General features: G+C 37.8%; 1 long non-coding RNA gene across 1 annotated transcript; it reads right to left on the minus strand.

Annotated features, from left to right (window-relative positions):
* Positions 1-850: 850 nt before the first annotated feature.
* On the minus strand, positions 851-3,157 carry LOC113289344. The gene is made up of 2 exons (XR_003330954.1): positions 2,857-3,157; positions 851-1,239 (listed from the first exon to the last, which is right to left on the minus strand). It is a non-coding gene; the product is annotated as an uncharacterized LOC113289344 (long non-coding RNA).
* Between the last annotated feature and the right edge of the window lie 24,703 nt (positions 3,158-27,860).

A 27,860-nucleotide genomic window follows, 5' to 3' on the forward strand; every position in this document is an offset into this window, starting at 1 on the left:
GTACTGAATTGTTGGTGGCTGGTTTAAATCTTGACAGATCCACACGATAATAGACATGTCTTACCAAATGAAATGCTAGGGAAATAGGTGAATTAGGTTGGAGAGGGTTGACAATTGGGAGGTTGTATAAGATGATATCAATTTTGATTGAATGGTAAATGAGGCGGGTAGTGGGCTTGTGCTAAGGTGTTGCGTACGCAATTTAATCACATAAATGAAAATATCTAAACTTGTGTGAAATTATCTAAACTTATTTGAGAAACTATAGTCTAGAAGGTGTGCTTTGTAGAACAACACTTACAAAATTACAAAACAAGTATAACTGAAATGACCAAGTAATTTTGAGTGGACTTACCTGAGGGTTAGTCAGATCAGAGAAGCATGAGTTTGGAACAGAGAGTATCATTCTTTTCATATTCGGTACAAATAAAAGAGGCGCCGAGGGGATTGAGATAATCTGTTTTCTAACAAGTAGACTAGAAAAACGAAAATGTTTGAAAAATATGTACAAGTAAAATTAATCGCGTGAGTAGGAAACACCCATTAGGGCTGTCAATGGAAACCGATTAGCCGTCATCCGATACCGATAATCCGTTAGCCGTTACTGCTACCATCCGACATAGCAATAAACGGATATCCGATACCGATAAGCTAACGGATAATCCCTTCTTAACGTAACGGTAATAGAACCGTGTATTTCCGTTAGGTTTAGTTCCGTTATCCGAAAACATGCTTACTGCACGTGTAAATTCTTATACCTACGGTTATTACGTTTGGTTTAGGACTACTTTTTCATAATTTCTGATGAAGAGATCATCACCATCATGTCCTAGTACTAGCCCACACTCCGTGAAAATCAAAACCCTAGTTCATTCTCACTTCTTTAGACATGTTTATCATATAGTTTGAGCACTAACCAAAGCCAAGTCCATTTTGATGGAACTTATGAACAACAAAAACAAAGAAAATTACTACATAGAGTCTACAATGAAAGATGGAACCAAAAAAAAGAAAAAGAAGAAGAGGGTTTTTTGTTCATCGTCACTAAGATTGCACTACGATTGGTGTTCGTCACATGTATTACCCATGCCTGAGCCACCAGCAGTTTTAGGCGCAGATGGTTACTTGAACGATAATTATTCGAACCATGTCTATTATGACTCGACTTGGAATTCATCATCAATCCTGTCAGCTGAGGAACATATGCAGGATGGGTTTGACTCGCATCTATCAGGCTACCTGCGTTGGCTTGATGAGAAAGTGGCAACGGAAAATTCTAGTGGTAATAAGAATAATTGTGATGCAGATGATATGGAAGAGATTGATAGGCTTGCTGATAAGTTCATTGCAAGTTTTCATGAGAAATTCAAGCTGGAAACGCAAGTCTTACAGGAAATATCTAGAGATGTCAACGGATGGTAGCGGAAAAATATCCGTTATCCGGTAAGTCCAACGTAACGGCAACATTTTTGAATTTCCTATTTCCGCCGGAAATTAACGGATAACGGATATCCGCTAACTTTTAATGGCAACGGCAGAGCCTATTTCCGTTACGTTAGCATCCATTGACAGCCCTAACACCCATACTTACACAAGGTTACAAGACATGACGCAAAAAAAAAAAAGGGTCTAAGCCTAATCAAACGATTATTTATTTTTGATAAGTAAGCCTAATCAACGAGCCTGATACAAAACATCACATTAAATTCACTAAATTAGACCAAGGCCAAAAGAGCACAGCTGGGTACAAGTGACGATAAAAGCAAACAGGGGATATATTGGGAGTCAAAAAGGACAGAGACAAGGGATTGGTAGAATCTGAAAGGCTTTTCAATTGAAGCTGCAAAACATCAAGCAGAACATCTAACCACAACTTCAAAGGGAGTTACATATTCTTATATTATTATACTAAGTAAACTCATATAAAATTTCAAAATGATTAGCACCATCACCACAACTTTTTAGGAAGTTACATAATCTTATACTATAACTAGAAAACTGATTTCAAAAAGATTAGCACCACAATCATAACTTCTTAGGGAGTTACACATTCTAAGATTGTAATTAGTAAAGTCACGTAATTTCATACTGATTAGCACCACAAATTCAAAATTTACTCAAAGCTAAACAAGATTTCAAAACAAATTTCACAACATATAGATGAAGATTGATCTCACAATTTCACAAGAAATTACACATCCTTGGGTTTTATCAAGAATTCACATAAATCCGAATTGAACATTATCACAATTTCAAAGGAAATTACAGAACCCCAAATTAAACCATACATGATTAACCAATTCAGACTATCCTACTTCTTAGAATAAACTCAAGAGAGGGAAAGAAAGCTAAATTCCTAATTTAACTTCAATAAAAAACCCAATTAAAAAAGAAAGAAATCAATTAATTCCTAGTTTGGAGCACCAGTAACGATCAATCAAACGGATCAAGACAAACCCATTTCAAAGAAGGGAGTAAATATCACATCAAATGGAAACCAGAGGGCCTAAAAACAAGAATCATGGAAGAGAGAGAAGAGAGAACAAAGAGTGAGAAAAAAGGCTTAGTTCTACAATCCGAATAGAGAACCCTTGAAACAAATTAATAACCGACCCAAATAAAAGACCCCAACTTGCGACCCTAGTCCTTAAATCCAAAAAAAAATAGCATAAAGAACAAAATTAAAACCTAATCCAACATGCTAGGATCATGATTGAATGTTAAAACGTAAAAACGAAACAATCCTAGGAAGCAAATCTAAACAGAATCACTGAATTGCAACATAGAAATGGGCAACCCAAAACAAAGACAAAGGAAAAAAAGAAGGCAAATCTCGCCCCTACAGCAATCTCATACCTTAATCAGGTTTCTCAGTCACATCCCCATGCTCATGATCGATCTACTCCCCCAAGCGATCCTTCGGTTTACTCAGTGAAGAAAGATTTCGCCATGAAATTGCAAAAAAGAGAAGGAAAAAAAACGGATGAAAGATACTCGTCTGTCCAATTACAGTTTCCTGCTCAAAGATGGTTGAATACCGCTTCAATTGATCATTGCCCAAATACTTCCATTTTCCTTGAACTGATATTATTTCCTGCTCAAAGCATCCTCAGCTATAACAAACAAAACAAATGAAAGAGGGTCATCCAACTTTAAATCTCTACCAACTCCAATATAACCAATAGGCTCACCATTTAATAATATTAAAATTTTACCGGTGCTGAAAATCCTGGCATTTTTAGGGGCCATCCCAAAGGATTTAGGGGCCATCAATTTATACCCAGCCAAAGACTCTAGTTAAGGGGTACCCTATATGATATTGAAGTTACATAAATGTCCTTCTGGTAAAACTGTATAAAAACCAAATCAAAAACAATTCTACTCATTTCAACTCTTCTTCTTCCAGTTTCATATTATCTTCCGATTGTGGAAGAAAAAAAAAATTTCCTCGTTCAACCGAAACATCGCCGCGAATCGTAAAATCAAAACATCGTCGATTCAATTATAAAACAATGGATAAGAGAAATGAAACCCACATACCTAGAACCAAAAATGTTGCTCGGGGTATCGATCCAAACATTGGAATTTTAGCAAGAAATAAAGAAATTCTTGCTGCAAATGAAGAAGAACGCGAAGAACGCGAAGAACAAGTACCCGGCAATGTAGTCGGTGGTGGCGATTCCGAGACTCAAACACTTCGTCAACTTCAAATGGCCCCAATTAGGTAAGAATCTATCATTTTTGGGGTTTATTTCGCTTTAATCCGTCGAATCGAGAAAAAAAATTTCTAGGGTTTTCGGTTATTTATCCAGATTCGGACGATATGCATGCTCATTTACTTCCGAATGTAGTCGTGTTCTTCATTTTTCAAGAACATCGACAGTATTCGGGAGAAAGATTTGATGATTATCTGCCGAATATTGGTGGCCATATCTTCCTGGATACAAACTGCTAATAATCGGTAGTTTAATGAATTTTTTGGCTACCGAATATATTTAAGTAGACACAAAGTATTCGGAAGAACACTCACTACCGAATGTATATATTGAAAAAATCTCAAAATTTATGATATAGGAAAAATCCCATTTTGGGGCCAGTATTTATTCGGAAGACAATATAATGTTTTATACCTCCGATTGTGTAGGATAAAATTTTAGAGTTTCTGAACTCCAGTTGATGAATATTCGGTTGTAAACGTGTTAGTTATATTCCGATTGTTTTTCATTCGGAAAAAATATGTGTCTTCTTACTTCCGAATTTGTACATTCGGGTTATAGAGTGCACTTTTTCTTCCGATTGTGTAGGATGAAAAATTTACAGCTTCTGAACTCCAATTGATGTATATTCGGTTGCAAATATGTTTAGTTAGCTTCCGATTGTTTTGTATTCGGGAACAATATGTGTCTTCTTACGTCCGAATGTGTACATTCGGGTTATATTTCCATACTTTGTCTTCCGATTGTATAGTTTGTAAATATTGTTCCTTTCTTTGTTGTTTAGACAAAGTCGAGAAGGGAGGAAGAAAGTGACAGCTAGTGCTAGGAGGGAAAGGAGTGCCAAAGATAATTCAGGTGCTCAACAAAGCGAACAAGAACAAAGCAGTCAACAAGGAGTGCAACCAACTGTTGAACAACAAGGCAGTGAACAAGGGGTGCGACCAAGTGTTGAACAAGCCGCTCAACAAAGTGCAGGACCAAGTGTTGAACCAGTTGATCCAGTGGCAAGAGTAGAAGAAGAAGGACAACCAAGTGGTACCCAAAAAGCCAAAAAAGGAAAAGATGTTGTAAGGAAGGATATTGCTAAGAAAGCATCACATCTTGTCCCTCAGCACTTGAAGAAGAAGGGTATTCCAGCAGGCACAATCCTTGGACTACCAGCGGATGGAGGAAAATTGCTATTTGGATACAAAGACTCATGGGCCAGAGAAATATATGAAACCGAGGTAATAAAATTACTATTTTTTATTAATGTATTGTCTATGTGTTATATCGTAATACTTGTATTAATAGGATCATCAAGATGCGGTCCGTCTACTCAAACCTACCGCCGCACCAACAAAAATGCTTGCGTGGCCTTTATCCGGTGAATGTGAAAGGTTCAAGACAATTGTTGCCAACTCGGGGTTAGCTAATGCCGCCGAGAATTCATTGTTGGAACATGATCGTGTGGCCATATCGGCGTTCGTGGAGAGAATGTATCCTGAGACCGATACTTTCCATATGCCGTTTGGGGAGATGACGATCACCCCGGATGATGTTGTGCAGATTCTTAACCTTCCCGACCAAGGCACAGCTGTGAAGTTTAACTACACAAAGCAGTTAAGTTGGGCACAACTTTATTCTCTAACTAACAAGTGCTTAGGTTGGGATGAAGAGACAACAACAACAGAGTTTAGGAGGCATGCAAGTTACAGAACAAGACAGATCAACATTACAGCTTTGATGAATATGTTCGAGGCACCTTGGAGAAGGAAAAGAATGGAACGTTAACTGATGAGCAAGTGAACCACGCTGCCACCGCATATCTCCTTTGTGTATTGGGATGTGTCATATTCCCCAATACTTCTGGCAACCGGATCGACGCCAACCTTATACAACTTTTGGATCCTCTCCATGAAGTCGGTGACTATTCTTGGGGCACGGCATGCCTAGCATTCTTGATGGAAGAGTTGAGAAAGGCTTCGAGGCTAGGAACCTGCCAAGTTGCCGGGAATGTGGCTCTATTGCAGGTTTTTTCTTTAACTCTATAACTCACTCTATAGTTATTCATAGACAATACATATGATGCATATCCATAACTCCAAATGACGCATATTCGGTAGGAAATTATCCATCTCTTTTCCCGAATGTTGGTTATTCGGTGGTTAAGTACTTACTTTGTTTTCCGATTATATACAATCGGAAATATTCTTTTGATATTAGAACCGAATATACAGGCCAGAAAAACTATAGGTTACTGAACTCCAAATGACGCATATTCGGTAGGAATTGATCCATCTTATTTTCCGAATGTTGGTTATTCGGTGGCTAGGTACTTAATTGTTTTCCCGATTATATACAATCGGAAATATTCTTTTGATATTAGAACCGAATATACAGGCCAGAAAAGCTATAGGTTACTGAACTCCAAATGACGCATATTCGGTAGGAAATGATCCATATATATTTCGAATGTTGGTATTCGGTGGATAGCTACTCAGTTTTGTTTCCGATTATATATAATCGGAAATTATGTTTGGAAATTACTACCGAATATACACAATCTATTTACTAAAACTTGGTTTCTTATGTATATAGGCATGGATCTATGACCACTTCCCTATCCTGAAGTTGGCCGGAGAGAACCCGGGGTGGTGCAAAGGTACTCCTAGAGGAACAAAGTATATATTTGAAGACAACCGTTCTAGGACAAAGAGCAGCAGTTGATTCGCATGAGGGAGATTTTGGACCAATTGAAGGCCTCAGACGTATGCTTTGATCCATACAAGGAAGATCGAGTCAGTGGGCATATAAATGTTCGGTCGGACTTGTCCCTTTATTTTGGACCATTGTGGCACCCCACAGGATATGTGATGTATAACCCCTCTAGGGTGATGCGACAACACGGGTATATACAACATCAACCTCTGGAGAAAATGGGGGATTACTACAAATTGGAGTTGGAGTTGTGTTCTTCTAGTGGTGAAATCTCACGATTGTTCACACAGGCCCACCTACTGTTCTTGATAACTGGGATAAGAGGAATGACTTCATTATCGACACTGGTAGACGAACCATCCGAGGTGATGAAAATTCTCCAGACTATATGAGTTGGTATAACAAGGTATCACATCCTTTGGTTATCCGTGAAATCAAATCCAACACTACTGCGGCGGGTTCAAGTTATAATTGTATCATCAAAGACAAACCAGCTGGTTATGATAGACTGGTGCGTGTTCTTATATTTTTGTTCATTTTATATTATTCCTATAAATCTTAGGTAATTACCGTTTGATGTTATGTCATTACGTATAAAAAACAGGTGAATAGGTTCAAGCGTGTTTCCAAAATGTTAACTGCATGCTTGAAGAGCGGAGATCCCATGCCAGCTGAGAAGATCAAAGAGGCTAGAGATCTAGTTGATAATATGGATAACGAAGATTATGCTGCCCAGTTTGGGGAGAAAGTCACGAAGAGGCATCAGCCCAAGGTGGCAGTATCAAAGACGGGTAAAAGAACTCGAGCTTCATCGAGCGCTGAAGCTGCTCCAACTGAAGCTGCTCCAACTGAAGGTGCTCAAACCCGTGGTCGTGCAGGACTGGGAGGTAGTCACGGTCGTAAAGTAAAGAAGAGCAGATAAATGACAATGATTTTTGTTGTACATTCGGAAATTTGTTTGGGTAACTAAGTTAGACAAGTTCAAATGACAATGATTTGTGTGGTATATTCGGAAGTTTTGGTAACTAATTTAACTTCCGATTATTTCAAAGACAAAATTTGAAAAGTATAAGTTTTTCCAAATTCTGATTTTTGGGCCATCGTACATTCGGAACTTTATAAAAAACCTATCCTCCGAATATCACAAGTTCAAAACAAACCACGCCATGGCTCCAGGTGGTTCCAAGGGCCAATATTGAAGGTTAGACCCCATATTCGGAAGTTTTGGTAACTAATTTAACGTCCGATTATTTCAAAGACAAAATTTGAAAAGTATAAGTTTTTCCAAATTCTGATTTTTGGGCCATCGTACATTCGGAACTTTATAAAAACCTATCCTCCGAATATCACAAGTTCAAAACAAACCACGCCATGGCTCCAGGTGGTTCCAAGGGCCAATATTGAAGGTTAGACATCCCATATTCGGAAGTTTTGGTAACTAATTTAACTTCCGATTATTTCAAAGACAAAATTTGAAAAGTATAAGTTTTTCCAAATTCTGATTTTTGGGCCATCGTACATTCGGAACTTTATAAAAAACCTATCCTCCGAATATCACAAGTTCAAAACAAACCACGCCATGGCTCCAGGTGGTTCCAAGGGCCATATTGAAGGTTAGACATCCCATATTCGGAAGTTTTGGTAACTAATTTAACGTCCGATTATTTCAAAGACAAAATTTGAAAAGTATAAGTTTTTCCAAATTCTGATTTTTGGGCCATCGTACATTCGGAACTTTAAAAAACCTATCCTCCGAATATCACAAGTTCAAAACAAACCACGCCATGGCTCCAGGTGGTTCCAAGGGCCATATTGAAGGTTAGACAGCCCAATTCGGAAGTTTTGGTAACTAATTTAACTTCCGATTATTTCAAAGACAAAATTTGAAAAGTATAAGTTTTTCCAAATTCTGATTTTTGGGCCATCGTACATTCGGAACTTTATAAAAAACCTATCCTCCGAATATCACAAGTTCAAAACAAACCACGCCATGGCTCCAGGTGGTTCCAAGGGCCAATATTGAAGGTTAGACATCCCATATTCGGAAGTTTTGGTAACTAATTTAACGTCCGATTATTTCAAAGACAAAATTTGAAAAGTATAAGTTTTTCCAAATTCTGATTTTTGGGCCATCGTACATTCGGAACTTTAAAAAAACCTATCCTCCGAATATCACAAGTTCAAAACAAACCACGCCATGGCTCCAGGTGGTTCCAAGGGCCATATTGAAGGTTAGACATCCCATATTCGGAAGTTTTGGTAACTAATTTAACGTCCGATTATTTCAAAGACAAAATTTGAAAAGTATAAGTTTTTCCAAATTCTGATTTTTGGGCCATCGTACATTCGGAACTTTACAAAAACATTATCCTCCGAATATTACAAGTTCAAAAAAAAAAACTGTTTCCTGGAACCAAACAACACCATAATCGGAAAGAAAGTTGACTCATAAAATAACCGAATATTACAATCGGTAGGTTGTTTAACAAAATAATCTACCGATTTCGTATAATCGGCTAGTTTTATTATAATAATTCCGATTACATCAATTACATAAAGTTCAAACGGCCTTAACCTTACAATTTCATCAAAAGCACCTAAATCCATACTTCTAATTGACCATAAAAGTATTAAAAGATCATAACTTCCAGTGACCATAGAAATTGTCCCTCTTGATTTTGTAGCATCCTTCATGTTCAAATCGTTTCCCGTAGAGGTCCACATACCGGCGATCCGCAAGATTTCTCTGAAATTACGAATGAGTAACAAGTTAGTACTAACTTTTGTTAATGTGAATTGGAGTTACAGAGATACTTACTCGTTTTTCATACGTCCACCAAGGAAAAGCGTTCCTAACAAACCGTTCCTCATCTTCAAGTTTGTCAATCTCCTTATCTAGCGCATTCTTTCTCATCTTAATGTCATTGGATGATCTTCGAATTCGATTACCATCTAAGGCCTCAAATACCATTAAGATACGGTTCCATATCTGCTCTTCGGATTCCGATTTGTGGAGCTTGTGAACACGATCATGAGTAGTTACCACAACCCACGCTCTATAAATATCACAATCTTCTTCTTCGGCAAAAGCAATATCCATGTTTTTTGTTATGAAAATTAAAACTGAAGAGAGGAAAGAGTTTGGTGCAATTGGGGTGATAGATATGAGTATCTTTATATAGGTTTAGGGTCCAACGGCTCTTTTTGTTTTTTCCAAAAACTCCAACGGCTAATTTGACGAAATTTGAATGTGGAGAAACCAATAATCGGTAGGTATTGGATTTAGCATATCTACCGATTATGGTAGCTTTCAAAATTTGAATTTGCGGCAACTTATAATCGGTAGGTTTTGTAATATATTTAACTCCCGATTAACGCTGAATCCAAAACACGAACCAAGAAATACTGCACCTCGTATAATCGGACGTCTGGCAAATATTTTGGCCTCCGATTGCATTCGGAGGGTAACAATGTTATCATATCCTCCGAATATATAAGGGTAATTTCGCCATTACGAATTACGCGAGATAAGGGCTGGCTACATTTTCCCTTTGGGTGACCTTTTTTGTTTTATTGTTGGCCCCTAAATCCTTTTGAGTGCCCCTAAAAACGCCAGGCTGAAAATTCCCAATAACCAATCACACAAAGCATATGAAGACCAAATCTTTTTAAGGCATCCAAAAGACTAACTATGAAATCCAAGATATTTGTAGCTAATTCTTGAGTAATATCAAGTGAAAAAGCGGGTGTCTAATAACCATATCCAATATTTCGATTCGGAAATATATATGGATTAACTCCAATTTATTTCCAAGAGAATCAACTAGACAGTCAGACTCAACCAAGAAAAATACATCCAAGAGTTATATCTCTATTTCTCATATCAATCTGCAATCGAACAGATAGGAATCTGTGAGCCGGATCAATAAGAGAAATAACTTGAACGGTACCAAAAACCAATGTTCAAGTGTCAATCAATTTATATCAAACAACCAAAGGTTGGATTATCTAATTGATTGAACTACGCACATCCTGTGCTATTTTAATTATATAAAAATATAATGCGGAAAAGAAATAACACAGATACCAGAAATCTTGTTAACGAGGAAATCGCAAATGCAGAAAAATCCCAAGACCTAGTCCAGATTTGAACACCACATTGTATTAAGACGCTAAAGACTCTAGCCTACTACCAATTAACTTCAGAATGGAATGCAGTGGAGCCCTAACCAATCTCACACTGATTAAGGTACAGTCGCGTTCCTTACGCCTCTTGAACCACGCCGGATCCTGCGCACTTGATTCCCTTAGCTGATCTCACCCATAACTAAGAGTTGCTACGACCTAAAGTCGAAGACTTGATAAACAAATCGGTCACACACAGAAAAGTCTATTGGATAGATAAATTTGTCTCCCACAGAAATACCTACGAGTTTTTGTTGCGTCTTTTGATAAATCAAGGTGAACAATAACCAATTGATACACCAGTCTTATATTCTCGAAGAACAACCTAGTAATATAAATCGCCTCACAATATCTTAATCGTATGAAAGAGCAACAAGATATTGTGGAATCACAAAGGATAAGACGAAGATGTTTGTGCCTACTTTTCATCTTACCTATCGGAGATTAAATCTCGAGGAAATTTAAAGAAGATAGTACTCAACACGATAGAACAAAAAAAATCAGAACACGCAACTACAGAGAAAATAGTTGGGTCTGGATTCAGAATCCCAATGAAATCTTCATGTCGTTAACCTATAATGGTTTTAAGAAAAACCTAGGTTAAAGGAGAATCCACTCTAGTCACAACTAGTATCACATAGGAAGTGTGGGGATTAGGTTTCCCAGCTGCTAGAGTTCTCCCTTATATAGTCTTCAAACTTAGGTTTTCACTCAATGTTACCTTGGTAACAAAGCATTCAATATTCATCGTTAGATGAAAACCTGATTATAGTCAAGCTAATATCTTTCAACCGTTAGATCGAACTTAGCTTGTTATACACATATGAAATGTGCCTTCATTTAGATATGGGTAACCGAACCCAAACGTGTACACATGGTTGGCTCAGTAATAGTTAACTGAAGTTATCCATATGAACACTTTCATATCAACCTTGTTCATCTTAATCACAACTAGTTCAAATGACTCAAATGAAACTAGTTATGGAGTTGTTCAATTGTTTATATTCTCATAGAAGTGTACAAGACATAATTGAAGCAAAATTGGTTTTTATTCACTCGAATCAATTCACAAACATTATAGCCACGGTTTGCAAAAGATTGCATTCCTCATTATATATATGTGTTTGTTCATGAAGAAACCGAATTTAGAACTTAACCCACTCAAGTATACAAACGGGTACGCATACTTAGAGTTCCGGACTTGATCTGGGTTCGCCAGTATGTGAATGGGTACGCATACTATCGTACATGACCAACCTCAGTTGAATTCCCGGACTTGAACTGTTAAGCCGGTACGCATTCGGATATGCATACTAAGTTCCCGGACTTTAACTATCAAACCAGTACGCATACAGATATGCATACTTTGGTTCCCGGACTTGGAATAACTTGCAACGGTTAGCATACAAGTACGCGTACTGTGTTATATCCAATCAAACATTAATTTTTCTAAGCTCCATTTTAATCATTGAAACATTATTGGAAGACGATAATAGCTGTCTCACACAAACTATTAGCTTCAAAGCAATTTTCAAGTGATCAATAGATCAATACGAAACATTCCGAGTCTACATCAAATGACCGTCTCACACAAATCATGTAAGATGTTACCAGACAATTTTCAAATGATCACTTTTGAATTTCGTCAAGAATAAAGATAAACTTTGTTAAAGCGAAAGGTTACCAACACATATTTCGAGAAATATGTAAGCGAGTTAAACTCAGCTCGAAATATCAAATGTGTATAAAATACAATATATATAGCTATACGAATTTTGTCTCAATAAGAGATAGAATAGAAATATACTTCTGAGTGATAGATGAGTTCAAGTCTCCACATACCTTTTTTTGATGAAGTTCCACAAGCTCCCTTAGTAGTTCGTCGTCTTCAATCGATGAACTCCGTGAAGTCTAATGCTTACTGCACATTCTATCATAATCCGAGACATATCTATAAGTAGACTAGAAATCAAGACTTATAGTTTTGGCAACTAAACTTGACAAACAAGCTTGAGACCGCAAAGCTTGCGAGTTCGATCGAGCAGTTCTCTAACAATCTCCCCTTTGTCAATTTTAGTGACAAAACTATCAAAACATATGGATTACAAAATAAATAAACTTTATAGCTTCTCATCCAAATGCTTGATTTCCTTGGATATTCAACACTACTCGAAATCTTCGTCACTTCCAAGTACTCCAGTGATTCTGAACGTGTTCAACTCAGCATCATAGTTGTTGAAGATCCGTAGCCATAACAATAAGAAAACCATTGTTCTCAATCATTGTTATACAGTCTCATAGTATTATTACACATCATCAAAGTTCAATTGTATCACAACTTAGACAATAATACTATTGTGATATGTATCACTCCCCCTTAGTCAATACTTCATCTCACAATGAAAATCACCCCCCCCCCCTTACATAATGATCTGTAAACCATATGTATTTGTAGTGTAAACTACACAATAATTCTCCCCCTTTTTGTCAATATAAATTGGCAACGGTACGAAAGCTAGCGGGATCATAATGAAATTATCATAGAGATACTTCATGCCTAAAAGAGAATATATCAACTTTGTTTCAATGATTTCACATAGTCGAAACTTAGTGTATTCATCAAGGAGTTTATAAAGATACAAAAACACTCCTACAATTTTCCACAGCCGTACTCCCCATAAAGATTTGGAGATTAAGCACAAGTTCAATTAAGAACTCTCCCCCGTAAAATGTCATTCCCGAAAGAACAACAAGAGCGACCTTACTTTTGCACGAAAAGAAGTTTTTCTTTGGACATTAACAAATCACATGAAACATGAATTTTTATCCAGTAAACTCAATTAAATTAACAACAAGAGAACCCATGATTAATTTAATCGGAAATGCTCAACATAAGAAATCTTACGGAGCCATACAGTACTTTCACATAGAAGTGGATCAGAGATAGATCAATACTACGTAATATTCAAAGATTCATTCTATTTTTCATCAATATTTGCATAATGATATCATAGAATTAATCTTTGCAATTCAAAATTTCATTCTATTTTCCATCACTATATGCATAATGACATAATAGACTTAACTTTTGATATATATGGGACCATCATAGTTCACAGAGCAAACACACATATACCATAATAATTTTTGCAATATATAAAACTAATAAATATTAATACTGCAAAATCATCTTCCAAATAAACTTTAGAATTTAAATAAAGAAATCTAAAACATTGCAAAATGAAAATCGTTGGCAATAGCAATGTAATCACAATATAGGATATTCCAAACCCTGGTTATCCTTCTTAAAACACAAGAATAAATTCTCATAAGAAGTTTCTTAGGAATTAAGATAAAACTCCTAAGAAGAAAAAACCTGAAGGTCTTCAAACGTAATTAGCAACCAGAGATCGAACAAAAACAAGTTCATCATTTGCTTTCTTCAGTTCAGTTTTCATAAATTCAAGATTCTTTGTTGCAATTTCAAGTTGTTCACGTACAACCCCAAAATCTCGAAGAAGATTTCCTACCAATTGAGATGGCATCTGAACTGAAAGTTTTTTTTTTCATGATCAACATCATGGTAGCAGGTTATGATAACAGGGTTCTCATGAAACTCGAAAACTTTGCCTTCTTCAACTTTGTCTTCCTTTTTGCATCCATCCATTGTGCACACCACAAAATTTCAAGAGAAACCAGAACGTGTATATGTATCAAGAAAAGGAGTCCATGATATATATATATATATATATATATATATATATACAAGATTTTCATAGTGAAGCCCTAGGGTTACTCGTTTACGTTCGGTAAGGGTCGGGTGTACGAACGTTCGAACCAGGTTCAAAACCAAGCAACTGATGAAACCTATTTTTAGAATAAATTTTTTTGATAAAAACAAATTCTAAAGACAGAACATCTTATCTCAGAAATAGAGCACAAGATAATTGTTGACGGTCAACAAATCAATTGTTATCGAAGGAAAATGAAGTTACTCAAAGTGAACAACAAAGAGAAAAATTTCTCAAGAGTTATTGATCATTGAAAAGTAACTCGAGCAAAGCCAACAGTAAGATGATCATTTAATTCTTATTAAACTGAAAGCAGATGCAACAAAGACCACTTTATCAAGAAGAAGAGCTTCTTGAGAATTATGACCATCCTCACATGATTTAAACGAGGATGCTCATTTGTAAGCGGTCAAGTTGTAATTTGACGAGCATATAGCTCACTAAAGGAATTGGAATTTTCCCTTTTTCTTACATGAGTATCAGCAGGAGAGTCAATAGAAATATAGTCTCAAGAGAATTACCAAGATGAGGACAAGAGATACCTGAAGCTGCTGCCTTCCTTGCCTTCTTAATGTTTCCCTTGAGTCTATTTATACTGGTCTTTAATTTCGAAACACGATTATTTATATGAATATGCTCAGGAACTATTGACACTTTTGATCCAACACTTCTTTTATTCATGGATGAAGAGTTTGAAGAAGTTTTCTTACTCATTGGATCAATAAAGCAATCATTTGTCAGTATAACACAATTCTTTTTACATTTGTATAAAGCCTTTGTGTTATCTTTACAGGCAAGACTTGGCTCGTCACAAAACTTTTCTTGTCTGAGTGTTGGACATTTAAGACCAGTAATATGAGAAACCGGTTTGATTACTTCCTTAGACATTTAAATAAGGATGTTATGAAGTTTTTCATTCCGCAAGCGAAAATGACATCTCCTCTAAAGATGACATTTGTTTCCGCAATAATAACATATGTTCGGAGAGTTATTAACTTTTCTCATATGACCTGTTTTGAGGGGGAGACAACCCTTGTTTGTTAAAACTTCTACCGCCGAAGGTAAAATTTCACTTTTGCCATCAGTGGAATTCTTTTGCTGGAGATTGCCATTAGCACAAACAAAATTGATCATACCACAGCTTGAAGCGTCTATTCCTTCATAGCCAAACCTCGTGTGTCACGATGTTTTTTACATGCTCCCAGCATAGTGGATAATTTCGTCTATCTAGCATTAAACCTTTTCAAGTTCTCTTCCAGTGATCTTACCTTTTCCAGAGCATCATTTAGGTCATTCTCTAGTTGTTTTTATTTAGCGAGAAAAACATTTTCTATGTCAATAATACAATTTTGTTGAGAGTCATATCTTGCTTCAGATTCAGAAGTTCTTCTTTCAACTTAACGAGATTTCGACGAAGATTTTCATATTCATAATTCTTTGAACGCACATATTCTTCTTGATCTTTAAGAAGGGATTGTAAAAAATTATATCCACAATCGTAACCTTTAAAGAGCTTCCTCAATTTATTGTTTTCTAGACAGAGAGGAGTTATAAAATCATCCAAGCAAGACGTTGACTTCTTTTTCTTTATGAGATGGTCAAAGAGCTTGATGTGTTGAGATACCTCCTCATCAACGTCGTATCCGTCGTCTGAATCACTTTAATCCGAAAGATCATCCAACTGTTTATCTAGCCGTGTTTCCCAATTATACATAGTTTTTGACAATGGAGAGGATGAGAAAGATTCCTCAGGATAAGCAAAGCTTTGAACCAAGTCAAAACGTTTCTAAATTGGTGATGCGTTTATTGAGATAGCATTACTGTCCATAAAGTCAGATTGCTATAAACACAGACTTATAAGGTCTTAAACGTGTTTGCCGGCTCTGATACCAATTGAAAAGGCGGGGGTCTAACAACCACACCCAATATTTCGATTTGGCAATCTGTATGGACTAACTCCAATATATTTCCAAGAGAATCAACTAGACATTCAGACTCAATCAAGGAAAATACATCCAAGAGTTATATCTCTATTTATCAAATCAATCTGCAAGCGAACAGATGTGAATCTGTGAGATGGATCAATAAGAGAAATAACTTAAACGGTACCAAAGACCAATGTTCAAGTGTCAGTCAATTTATATCAACAACCAAATGTTGGATTATCTAATTAATTGAACTACACATATCCTAAGATATTTCAATTATATAAAAATATAATGCAGAAAAGAATAACACAGATACCAGAAATTTTGTTAACGAGGAAACCGAAAATGCAGAAAAACCCCGGGACCTAGTCCAGATTTGAACACCACACTGTATTAAGCCGCTACAGACTCTAGCCTACTACCAATTAACTTCAGAATGGAATGTAGTTGAGCCCTAACCAATCTCACACTGATTAAGGTACAGTCGCGTACCTTACGCCTCTTGAACCACGCCGGATTCTGGGCACTTGATTCCCTTAGCTGATCTCACCCACAACTTAGAGTTGCTACGACCCACGGTCGAATACTTGATAAACAAATCTGTCTCACACAAAAAGTCTATTGAATAGGTAAATCTGTCTCCCACAGAAATACCTACGAGTTTCTATCCCGTCTTTTGGTAAATCAAGGTGAATAAGAACCAATTGACACATCGGTCTTATATTCCCGAAGAACAGCTTAGTAATATCAATCACCTCACAATAATCTTAATCGTATGGAAGCGAAACAAGATATTGTGGAATCACAAACGATGAGACGAAGATGTTTGTGACTACTTTTTATCTTACCTATCGGAGATTAAATCTCGAGAAAATCTTAGATAATATAGTACTCAACATGATAGAACTAAGTAAAATCAGAACACGCAACTACAGAGAAAATAGTTGGGTCTGGCTTCAGAATACAAATGAAGTCTTCAAGTCGTTAACCTATAATGGTTTTAGGAAAAATCTAGGTTAAAGGAGAAACGAGTCTAGTCGCAACTAGTATCACACAGGAGGTGTGGGGATTAGGTTTCCCAGTTGCTACAGTTCTCCTTTATATAGTCTTCAAATCAGGGTTTTCAATCAATGTTACATTGGTAACAAAGCATTCAATATTCCTCGTTAGATGAAAACCTGATTAGAGTCAAGTTAATATCTTTCAACCGTTAGATCGAACCTAGCTTGTTATACACATATGAAATGTGCCTTGTTAGATATGGGTAACCGAACCCAAACGTGTGCACATGGTTGGCTCAACAATAGTTAACCGAAGTTAGCCATATGAACACTTTCATATCTACCTTGTTCATCTTAATCACAACTAGTTCAAATGACTCAAATAAAGCTAGTTATGAAGTTGTTCAATTGTTTATATTCTCATACAAGTATACAAGACACAATTGAAGCAAAATCGATTTTGATTCACTCGAATCAATTCATGAACATTACAGCCATGGTTTTAAAAAGATTACATCCTTATATTATAAATGTATTTATTCATGAACCGGTTTTAGAACTTAACCCACTTAAGTATGCAAACGAGTACGCATACTTAGAGTTTCGGACTTGGTCTGGGTTCGCCAGTATGCAAACAGGTACGCATACTATCGTACATGACCAACCTCAGTTGAATTCCCAGACTTGAACTGTTAAGCCGATACGCATACAGGTACGCATACTAAGTTCTCGGACTTCAACTATCAAACTAGTATGCATACGGGTATGCATACTATGGTTCCCGGGCTTTGAATAACTTCCAATAGTTAGCATACAAGTACGCATACTGTGTTATATCCAATCAATGGTTAATTGTCCTAAACTCCATTTTAATCATTGAAATATTCTTGGAAGACGAGAATAAATGTCTCACACAAACTATTAGCTTCAAAGCAATTTTCAAGTGATCAATAGATCAATATGAAACGTTCCGAGTCTACATCAAATGACTGTCTCACACAAATCATGTAAGATGTTACCAGGCGATTCTCACTTGATCATCTTTTGACTTTTGTCAAAAATAAATATGAACTTGGATAAAGCGAAAGCTTACCAACACATATTTCGATAAACATGTAAGCGAGTTAAACTCATCTCGAAATATCACATGTGTATAAAATAAAGTCTATCTATCTATACGACTTTTATCTAAATAGGAGATAAAATAGAAATAGACTTCTGAGTGATATATGAGTTCCAGTCTTCACGTACCTTTTGTTGATGAAGTTCCACAAGCTCCCCTTAGTAGTTCTTCGTCTTCAATCGATGAATATCGTGACGTCTAATGCTCAACTACACACTCTATCCTAATCCAAGACATATCTATAAGTAGACTATAAATAAATATTTATAGTTTTGGCAACTAAACTTGACAAACAAGTTTGAGATAGGAACGGTTGCAAGTTCGACCGAGCTATGCTCTAACATCAAGGTTCAGTTCCACATTGCCATATCTTCTTTTCACGCTCATCTCAACAACTAATTATGAAGTTAATAAGATGTTTTCACGAATACTAATTTATTTTATAGATGCACTTTGTTGACGAGAAACTAGTTTACGCATCAAGTTAACAAATATGGAAGTGAGAATTCTAGTGATTACCTTGAAACATAAATTGTTGAACCTACAATTAAGACTGACTTCAGTTGAGTTCTTTGCTCATTTAAAAAACAACGAGAAATTGGAATTATGTCCCTTAGGATTGAACTTAGTCCTCTAACGGGATTGGATATTTATAAGAAGATCGATTCCTACACTATGCCATGTTGCTCTATAGAATATTCCTAAAAAATCCATCAGGCCGAAGGACACCTGAAAAGCGGAGGTCTAACAACCACACCCAATATTACGCTTAGCAATCTGTATGGACTAAGTATAATATACTTTCAAGAGAATCAACTAGAGAGTCAGACTCAATCTTAAGAAAAGTATATCAAAGAGTGATATCTCAATTTCTCAATTCAATCTGCAATAAAACAAATAGGAATTTGCAAGCCCGGTTGATTATCGGGAATAACTTGGACGGTATCAAAAACCAATATACAAGTGTCAATCAATTTAATCAACAACCAAAGGTTGGATTCATAATTGATTGAACTTACGCATAACCTGTGATATTTCAATTGTATAAACAAATATAATGCGAAAAAGAAATAACACAGACACCCGAAATTTTGTTAACGAGGAAACCGAAAATGCAGAAAAACCCCGGGACCTAGTCCAGATTTGAACACCACACTGTATTAAGCCGCTACAGACACTAGCCCACTCCAAGTTAACTTCGCACTGGAATGTAGTTGACCCCAAACCAATTTCACACTGATCAAGGTATAGTTGCGCTTCTTACGTCTCTCAATCCCAGCAGGACTCTACGCACTTGATTCCCTTAGCTGATCTCAGCCACAACTAAGAGTTTCTACGACCCAAAGTCGAAGAATTGATAAACCAATTTGTCTCACACAGAAAAGTCTATTGAATAGATATATCTGTCTCCCACAGATATACCTATGAGTTTTGTTCCGTCTTTTGATAAATCAAGGTGAACATGAACCAATTGATATACCAGACTTATATTCTCGAAGAACAACCTAGAAATATCAATCACCTCACAATAATCTTAATCGTATGGTAGCGAAACAAGATATTGTTGAATCACAAATGATGAGAATAAGATGTTTGTGACTACTTTTTATCTTTCCTATCGGAGATTAAATCTCTAGCAATATTAGAGAAGATAGTACTCAATCACAATAGAAAACAACAAGATCAGAACAAGAAACTACAGAGAAAATAGTTGGGTCTGGCTTCACATTCCCAATGAAGTCTTCAAGTCGTTAACCTACAAGGTTTTGGAAAAACCTAAGGTTAAAGGAGAATTGACTCTAGTCGCAACTAGTATCATAAAGGAGGTGTGGGGATTAGGTTTCCAAGTTGCTACAGTTCTCCTTTATATAGTCTTCAAATCAGGGTTTGCAATCAATGTTACCTTGGTAACAAAGCATTCAATATTCACCATTAGATGAAAACCTGATTAGACTCAAGCTAATATCTTTCAACCGTTAGATCGAACTTAGATTATTACACAAAAATGAAAAGTGACTTCATTTAGATATGAGTAACCGTACCTTGAGGTGTACACCTTTGTTGGCTCAACAATAGTTAACTAAAGTTATCCATATGAACACTTTCATATCAACCTTATTCTTTTTAACCAAAACTAGTTCAAATGACTCAAATAAAACTAGTTCTAGAGTTTTTCAATTGTTTATATTATCATAGAAGTATACAAGACACAATTAAAGCAAAATCGATTTTGATTCACTCGAATCAAGTCATGAAAACTGTAGCCACGGTTTGCAAAAGATTGCATTCCTTATTATATAAATAAATGTATTAGTTCATGAACAAACCGATTTTAGAACATAACCCACTCAAGTATGCAAACGGGTACGCATACCTTAGTGGACGGACTATGTTTGGGTTCGCCAGTATGCGAACGGGTACGCATACCACCAAACTCAGTAAAGTCCCGGAACTTGAACCTCACGCCAGTGCGCGTACGGTTGTGAATATCAATATTCTGTGGAGCACATGTCACGGTTTTAGTAGTCGCATGTAGGATAAATGCGTAGCCCTTGCTACACACAGGAATCTGAGTAGCAGAAGACACCTTCGCAGATCTACTTTATCTCATCCCAAGAAGGGATACCTCGACATCTAAGATGGAAAAGTAGAACCTATCCTAGAGAGAGGCAGCTGGCAATGGGACAAAGGTAGATAACATATCAAATCAACATTTAATGCACAATTCTCTTATCAACTAAAGCACATGGAGAGAAATGAGGTGGAAGAGTTTGACTGGCGAAGACTAGCGGTGAACGAAGGTACAATCTGTACTGAGACTGGGCAGTTCTCGAAGGAACGCGGGTCAGCTGAGGTGGCAGAGTCCGACTGGAGAAAGCGTGCGGTGAACGAAGGTACCATTTGTACGGAAGGTATATCAGGGAACGATGGACCCAAAGACAACAAATATATATCTGGAGCAGAAGGGGCTATAAATACCAAGCTTCACCAACAAACAAAGGGCATTCATTACTTAGGAGAAGAAGATCTAATCTTAAGATTATACCTCTTTAATGTTTAAAACTCAAGCATTTACTTCAACTTGAGTTCTCTCTATTACTTTGGGAAGCATTTAATATCTTTATAACCACCAAAACTTAATACAAACAATCACTCATTACCCCGTGGGCGTAGAAAAAAATCGAACCACGTAATCTCTTGTGTCTCATGATAACTTAGTAGCATTCACATTATATTTGTGTTCTTCGTTATTATTGTGATCTTGAGTACCCTTTATAACTTATCAGTATCAGTTCAACAAAGATAACAATACTACTTAGTATCCGATTCACTGAGCTTTATACGTTACGTAGACTATGGGAAAATTAATAGTCACAGTTAGGCACTAGAAGGTTTTGCTCACCAGCTTGAGTTTTTATGTTCCTTTATGTTTTAACTTACATATCTTCTTTAACAAAGATATCTGAGACTAACGGCGATGGATCTCACTTTCTAGTGATTCATTCATCTGTTACCCATGTAAGTTCTTGGAGTTTATAGCCTCTAAAGACTTGCAACCTTACAGATCTATAAATATTTCTGCAAAAACGCATTCAAAAAATGTTAAAACTTTTGTTTTGTACTAAAAACAACCTTTTCCGACAGAGTATCCTTTAGATCTGAGTACCTCTGAGCACTGAGGAATCTCAGTGACAATTTAAGGAGAAAAAATATTACAAAATATTTAATAACCACTTTTCTTGGAAGATCTAACACCCTTTTTAAATTGTTTTCAACATTTAAGGTTTTTCTTTCCAAGGGTGTCATAAGAAATTAAATACCTATCTGTTCAGACGTCATTCAGTACTTTTTATGAAAAAAGATGCTTAGTCGTCTTATGCGTCAGAGCATTAATTGCTACTTTTAACGAAGGCACCCAAGAAGCAAACTTTGCCATTTTTCTGTGACCTCAGCATAACAAAAGACCGAAGGCATGCAGAAACCAAGTGACATACCAACAAGCTCACGACCAGCGGTTACGAGAGGAAGTCTCAAAAACCATCCCAAGTGAATCAAAGGAATGAAGCAGAGTACGGGCAAAGCGAAATAGAAAGAAGAACGGTTGCTAACAAACTACCCACCCCTTCTGAAGGGATGGGGAAAACATCGAGATCACAACCACTTTGCGACATGCCGTTACCGGAGCGTCCCCATGTTACAAATCCACCCGCGGCTGACGAAGGGTTACCCAGAACCTTAGCTCCTACGGGACGAGGGTTAGGAAACCTTACTCCAATCCAAATATATCCCGATGCTCCGGTGATATAAGAAGGCATGGATGACTCTGAGGATCCAGCTGATAGCACTCTTCAGGGTGGTGGAATCTACAATGAAGAAAAAATAGCAGCGCAGGTAGCAGCTTTGCTACTACGTAACAAGGATCACAAGGATGCAATGCACATGATGGCTCGGGAAAACCAGAATCTGAAAGATATGTTGGAGGTGCATATCGAAGGTTCCCAAACTCACCCTCCTTTGAAGAAGGGTGAGCACGGAGCTATCTCAGGAAGACGAATGAGGGATCTTAACCCACCAAAGGCTAACCCACCAGGGGGAGCCAGGAGAACACAACATGATCCGGACGAGATGGATCCAACTTACAATCCCTCTCAGTCTTATTATGATGAGACATTTTCTAGAGATGCTCAAAATGTGAACATGGTCATTGAGCAAATGGAAAAAATGCGGAAAGAAATACAAGTATTGAAAACTGGACGCACAGGAGCAAGTCTAGAAGAGGTACTCCAAGAAGCGACAACATCTCCGTTGTCCTTTCGCATTTTGAGGGAACCTATCCCTGCGAAATGCCTGGTACCTATGTTTCAGGCATACAATGGTACCTCAGATCCCGCAGCCTACCTACGGTACTACACTCGTGTCCTTTCCCATTGGGAAATATATGAGGTAGTACTTTGTAGGTATTTTCCTGTAATCTTGACGGGATCAGCATTGGCGTGGTACGACAACTTACCGGCGCACTCAATTGACTCTTTTGAGCAGTTGTCTACGGTGTTTTTGGAGACATACATGTATAAAAAATCTACGAATGCAGGGTTAGATAAGCTATTTGCTTTAGCTATCGGACCCCGGGAAACATTGATGCAATACACAGATAGGTGGCAAAAAACTTGCCGAGCAATCGGGAAACTCAATCCATAGATAAGCATTAATTGCTATAAGTACGGACTTGATAGAACCTCAGATATCTTCATGGAGCTTCACAACCGAGCCCTCGATTCCGAATGAGAGCTTCGGGTTGTCCAGGATCGCTACATCATAAGGACAACCCCAGAGCGCAAACCAAAGCAACAACAGCGTCGTAGCAAATGAACTCTCTGGAACCAATTCTGGGGATACCTTAGAGGCAAAACGAATATGGGGGCAGAACCAGATCTCATGATAAGAGATCAAAATATGGAGATGGCAAAGGCAGAGGAAAAGGAAGGGAATATTTTCTATATAGAGTCTACACAAATCTAAACACAACCTTCTCCCACATTCTAAGCAACGAAGGAGCGAAGCCGGGTTTTCCCTACCCTAACACTAGGGGAAAACAGTCAGATAAAACAAAGGATGCTAAGGAGTATTGTGAATACCACCAGTACTACGGGCATACAAATGACACATGCTACCACTTGAGAGACACAATTCATAGGTTCATAGACGAAGGAAAATTCATGGAGTATGTGCAGATACAACCTGCTGATGCTGAGGTAGTCCCCAAGAAAAGGGTGGAGTTACCACAGGATGGAAAATACATTAACATGATTACCTTCTCGAACGGAGGACAGGAGGAGATACTCGAAGATATCCTCGATCTAGATCGAAATAGAATCTAGAAGCCCACAAGGTATTCAAGCTCAGTGGACCACCAACTAGCACTTGGGAACAATGGATGGAAACGTCATTAACATTCTCCACAAGAGACGTCAACCAGGAAGTCGAGATGCACAACGATGCACTTGTGATCACTCTTCCAATCCATGGATGGAATGTTATGAAGGTCCTCATTGATGGGGGAAGCTCGTTAAATATGTTGTTTTACGAACCTTACTTAGGTATGGGTTTAACAACTGAGCAAATGGAATCATCCACTTGCACAATCTACGGTTTTAATGGAGCAGTCTCTAGACCAAAAGGAGAAATTATCCTACAGGTACGCGCAAGACCCTTAGTCACCAATACAAGGTTTTGTGTTTTGGAGGCACCTTCGCCTACAATGTCATTATGGGACGACTTTGGGTCCATCTCCTAAGAGGAACAGCTTCGATCTATCATCAGTACCTTCGATTCCCAACACCCATGGGTGAAATGGAAATCAATGGAGATCAAAAAGATGCAAGGATATGCAATCTAGAGGAGGTCCGGTTCAACGAAGAAAGAGCTACTGTATATCAACATGAAATTAAAAAACGAAGGGAGAATGCCAACGAAAAAAAGAACGAAGGATTCAAAGTCCCTGAATCCCCCTCAAATCAGAAAGAAGGGACCTCCGCCACCCCGATAGCGGACACTTCCGCTAAATGACAATTACAGAATGCACTCCTCTACAACCTCATAAACCAACCTTTTCACCAGTGGAGCTAACAAAGAAAATCAACATTGGAACGGAAAAGGAGCCAAAGATGATCACCATTGTAACTTTACTAGAATAGGACGAGGAGATGTAACTGCAAAGGCTACTAAGGGACTACGCAGATGTATTCGCATGGTCAATGGAAGACATGTCAGGAATTGACCCGAATTTGGTCTCCCACCACCTTCGGCTCAAACCAGAAATTATACTATTCAAACAACGTATCTGTAAGGTGGCATATATCTACCAGAAAGCAGTGGAGAAGGAGTTGCAAAAACTCCTAGCAGCAGGATTCATGCGAGAAGTAAGTATCCCACATGGATATATAACATGGTGCTTCTGCCTAAGAAGAACAGAGGCGTGCGTATCTGCATCGACTTTAGTAATCTCAACAAAGCGTGCCCCAAGGACAGCTACCCGCTATAAAATATTGACCAACTGGTCAATGCAACCGAAGGTCACCAGAGGCTATCCTTCATGGATGATTACTCCGTCTACAACCAAATTTCCCTTGCAGAAGAAGACCAGGAGCATACTGCGTTCTTTACCCCACGAGGCTTTTATTGCTATACAAGGATGCCTTTTGGACTAAAGAATGCGGCGGCAACATACTAGCGATTGGTAGACAAAATCTTTAAGCCATGTATATGCAAGATACTGGAAGTCTACGTGGACGACATGCTTGTCAAAAAAAAGAGGCCAAAAATCACCTATCAGACCTAATGGAGATACTCGAAGCCATGAGAAACTTTCACATGAAAGTGAATCCGGAGAAATGTACGTTCGGAGTAACCTCAGGAAAATTCCTAGTGTACTTGGTAACTAAGCGAGGAATAGAAGTAGACCCCGAAAGGGTCAGAGCAATAATGAAGATGCCATCTCTAAAAACATTGGAAGGAGTACAAAAACTAAATGGAATCTTATCCTCCATTGGAAGATTCATAGCAAGATCATCGAAAAAATGCAAAGAATTTTTCGATACACTATGGAAAGGAAGCAGGTTCATGTGAACCACGAAATGCGAACAAGATTTCCAGAAAATCAAGGAGTATCTGGCCTCGATACCTATCTTACAGAAAGGTGAAATACTCACTCTTTACTTAGCAGCAACAAGCTACGTTGTAAGCGCAGTGTTTGTACGAGACCAAAGGCAAGGAGAATAATCCATTTATTACATTAGCAAGACACTCAGTTCAGCGGAGCGTAACTACACCAAGGTGGAGCAACTCACATATGCCTTAGTAGTGGAAACATAAAAACTAAGGATATATTTTGACGCACATACCATCCGAGTCTTCACAAAGGCTCAGATATGTCAAATTCTCGACTGCACGGAGAAGATTGAAAGGGTGGAAAAATGGAATGCCATGATCAAACATTTCCAAATAATCTTCGAAACAAAGAAGACTGAGAAATCACAAATCTTAGCAGAAATTCTGGCAGACCTACCTCTCAGCGACGAAGCAAGAATACATGACATCCCAGGAATAGAGGAAGACAAGCAAGATCCTTAGGATCTGCTAGAACCACAGAATTCACGTAGGTGGGAAATATTCGTAGATGACTCCTCCAATGGAGAAAGCGCATGCATAGGGATTGTAATAACAACCATATAGAGACCGTCTCATCTGCGCATTCAGGTTAAAATTCGAATAATAGACCAACAACATCACAGAATACGAGGTGGTCATACATGGTTTACGCTTGACACGAGAGCTAGGATTATCAGATGTCCGGTTGACTAGTGACTCTCAGTTTGTCATTAGAAAAATCGAACTCAAATACCAAACTTTGGACCCAGTGCTATCTTCTTACTTGAAGCTATCTCAGGAACATGCATCCAAAATCACCAACATAACATTCAGACATGTATGCCGAAAAGACAACAGACACGCATATGCCTTAGCATTCATATCCTCTATGCTAAGAGACAAAAGTACCACCACCATGCAAATTGGAAGGATATATGAACCTTCGATAGAATGACCTATCACAGGCGCTGAAGAGGCTTTGGACGTTCAAACTCGGGTCATGAGAGAAGAAGACAAAGGAGAAACAAGCGAAGAAATGAAAGAATTAAAGGAAGAAGCGAAAGAGTCTGACGAAAACCAATCCATGTCAGACGAAGGCAAGGGAAACGAAATGGAAGATGATTGGACCCCCAATGCGGTGCCTCTCATGAACCTAAGGAAGAAAAATGCTCCATGATATACACAACGGAGATGCCGACAACCATAGTGGAAGAAGGTCCTTGGTGGTTAAAGCCAAAATGCAAGGATACTACTGGCTAAGAATGGACGAAGATTCAAAGAACATGGATAAGCGATGTGAAAGGTTCCAACGCTTCACCAAGAAAATAAAAGCACCAGCAATGTAGTTGAACTCGGTTATCAGCCCTTAGCCATTTCTTAAATGGGGGGGGGGGGGTGATATAGTTGGACCTCTGATAGAGGGAACATCGAAAATAAAATATCTTATCGTGGCTACGGATTACTTCACCAAGTGGGTGGAAGCAAAGACTTTGGCAAGCATTATAGACACAGATATATTCAAATTCTTGTTTGAGCAAATCATATGTAGGTTCGGAATACCAGCCGTCATAGTCTCAGACAATGGAAAACAGTTACAAGGAAAAAACATCGATATGTTGTTTGACACCTTCAACATTCCGAAGAACAAGTCAACTCCAATACACCCTAAGAGCAATGGACAAGCGGAGGCAACCAAAAAAACTATAACAATAAACTTAAAGAAGAAGCTAGGCGTATACAAAAAGAGGTGGTGCGAATATCTACACAAC

Source organism: Papaver somniferum, chromosome 6 (genome assembly GCF_003573695.1).
Source record: "Papaver somniferum cultivar HN1 chromosome 6, ASM357369v1, whole genome shotgun sequence".
Lineage (NCBI taxonomy): Eukaryota > Viridiplantae > Streptophyta > Magnoliopsida > Ranunculales > Papaveraceae > Papaver > Papaver somniferum.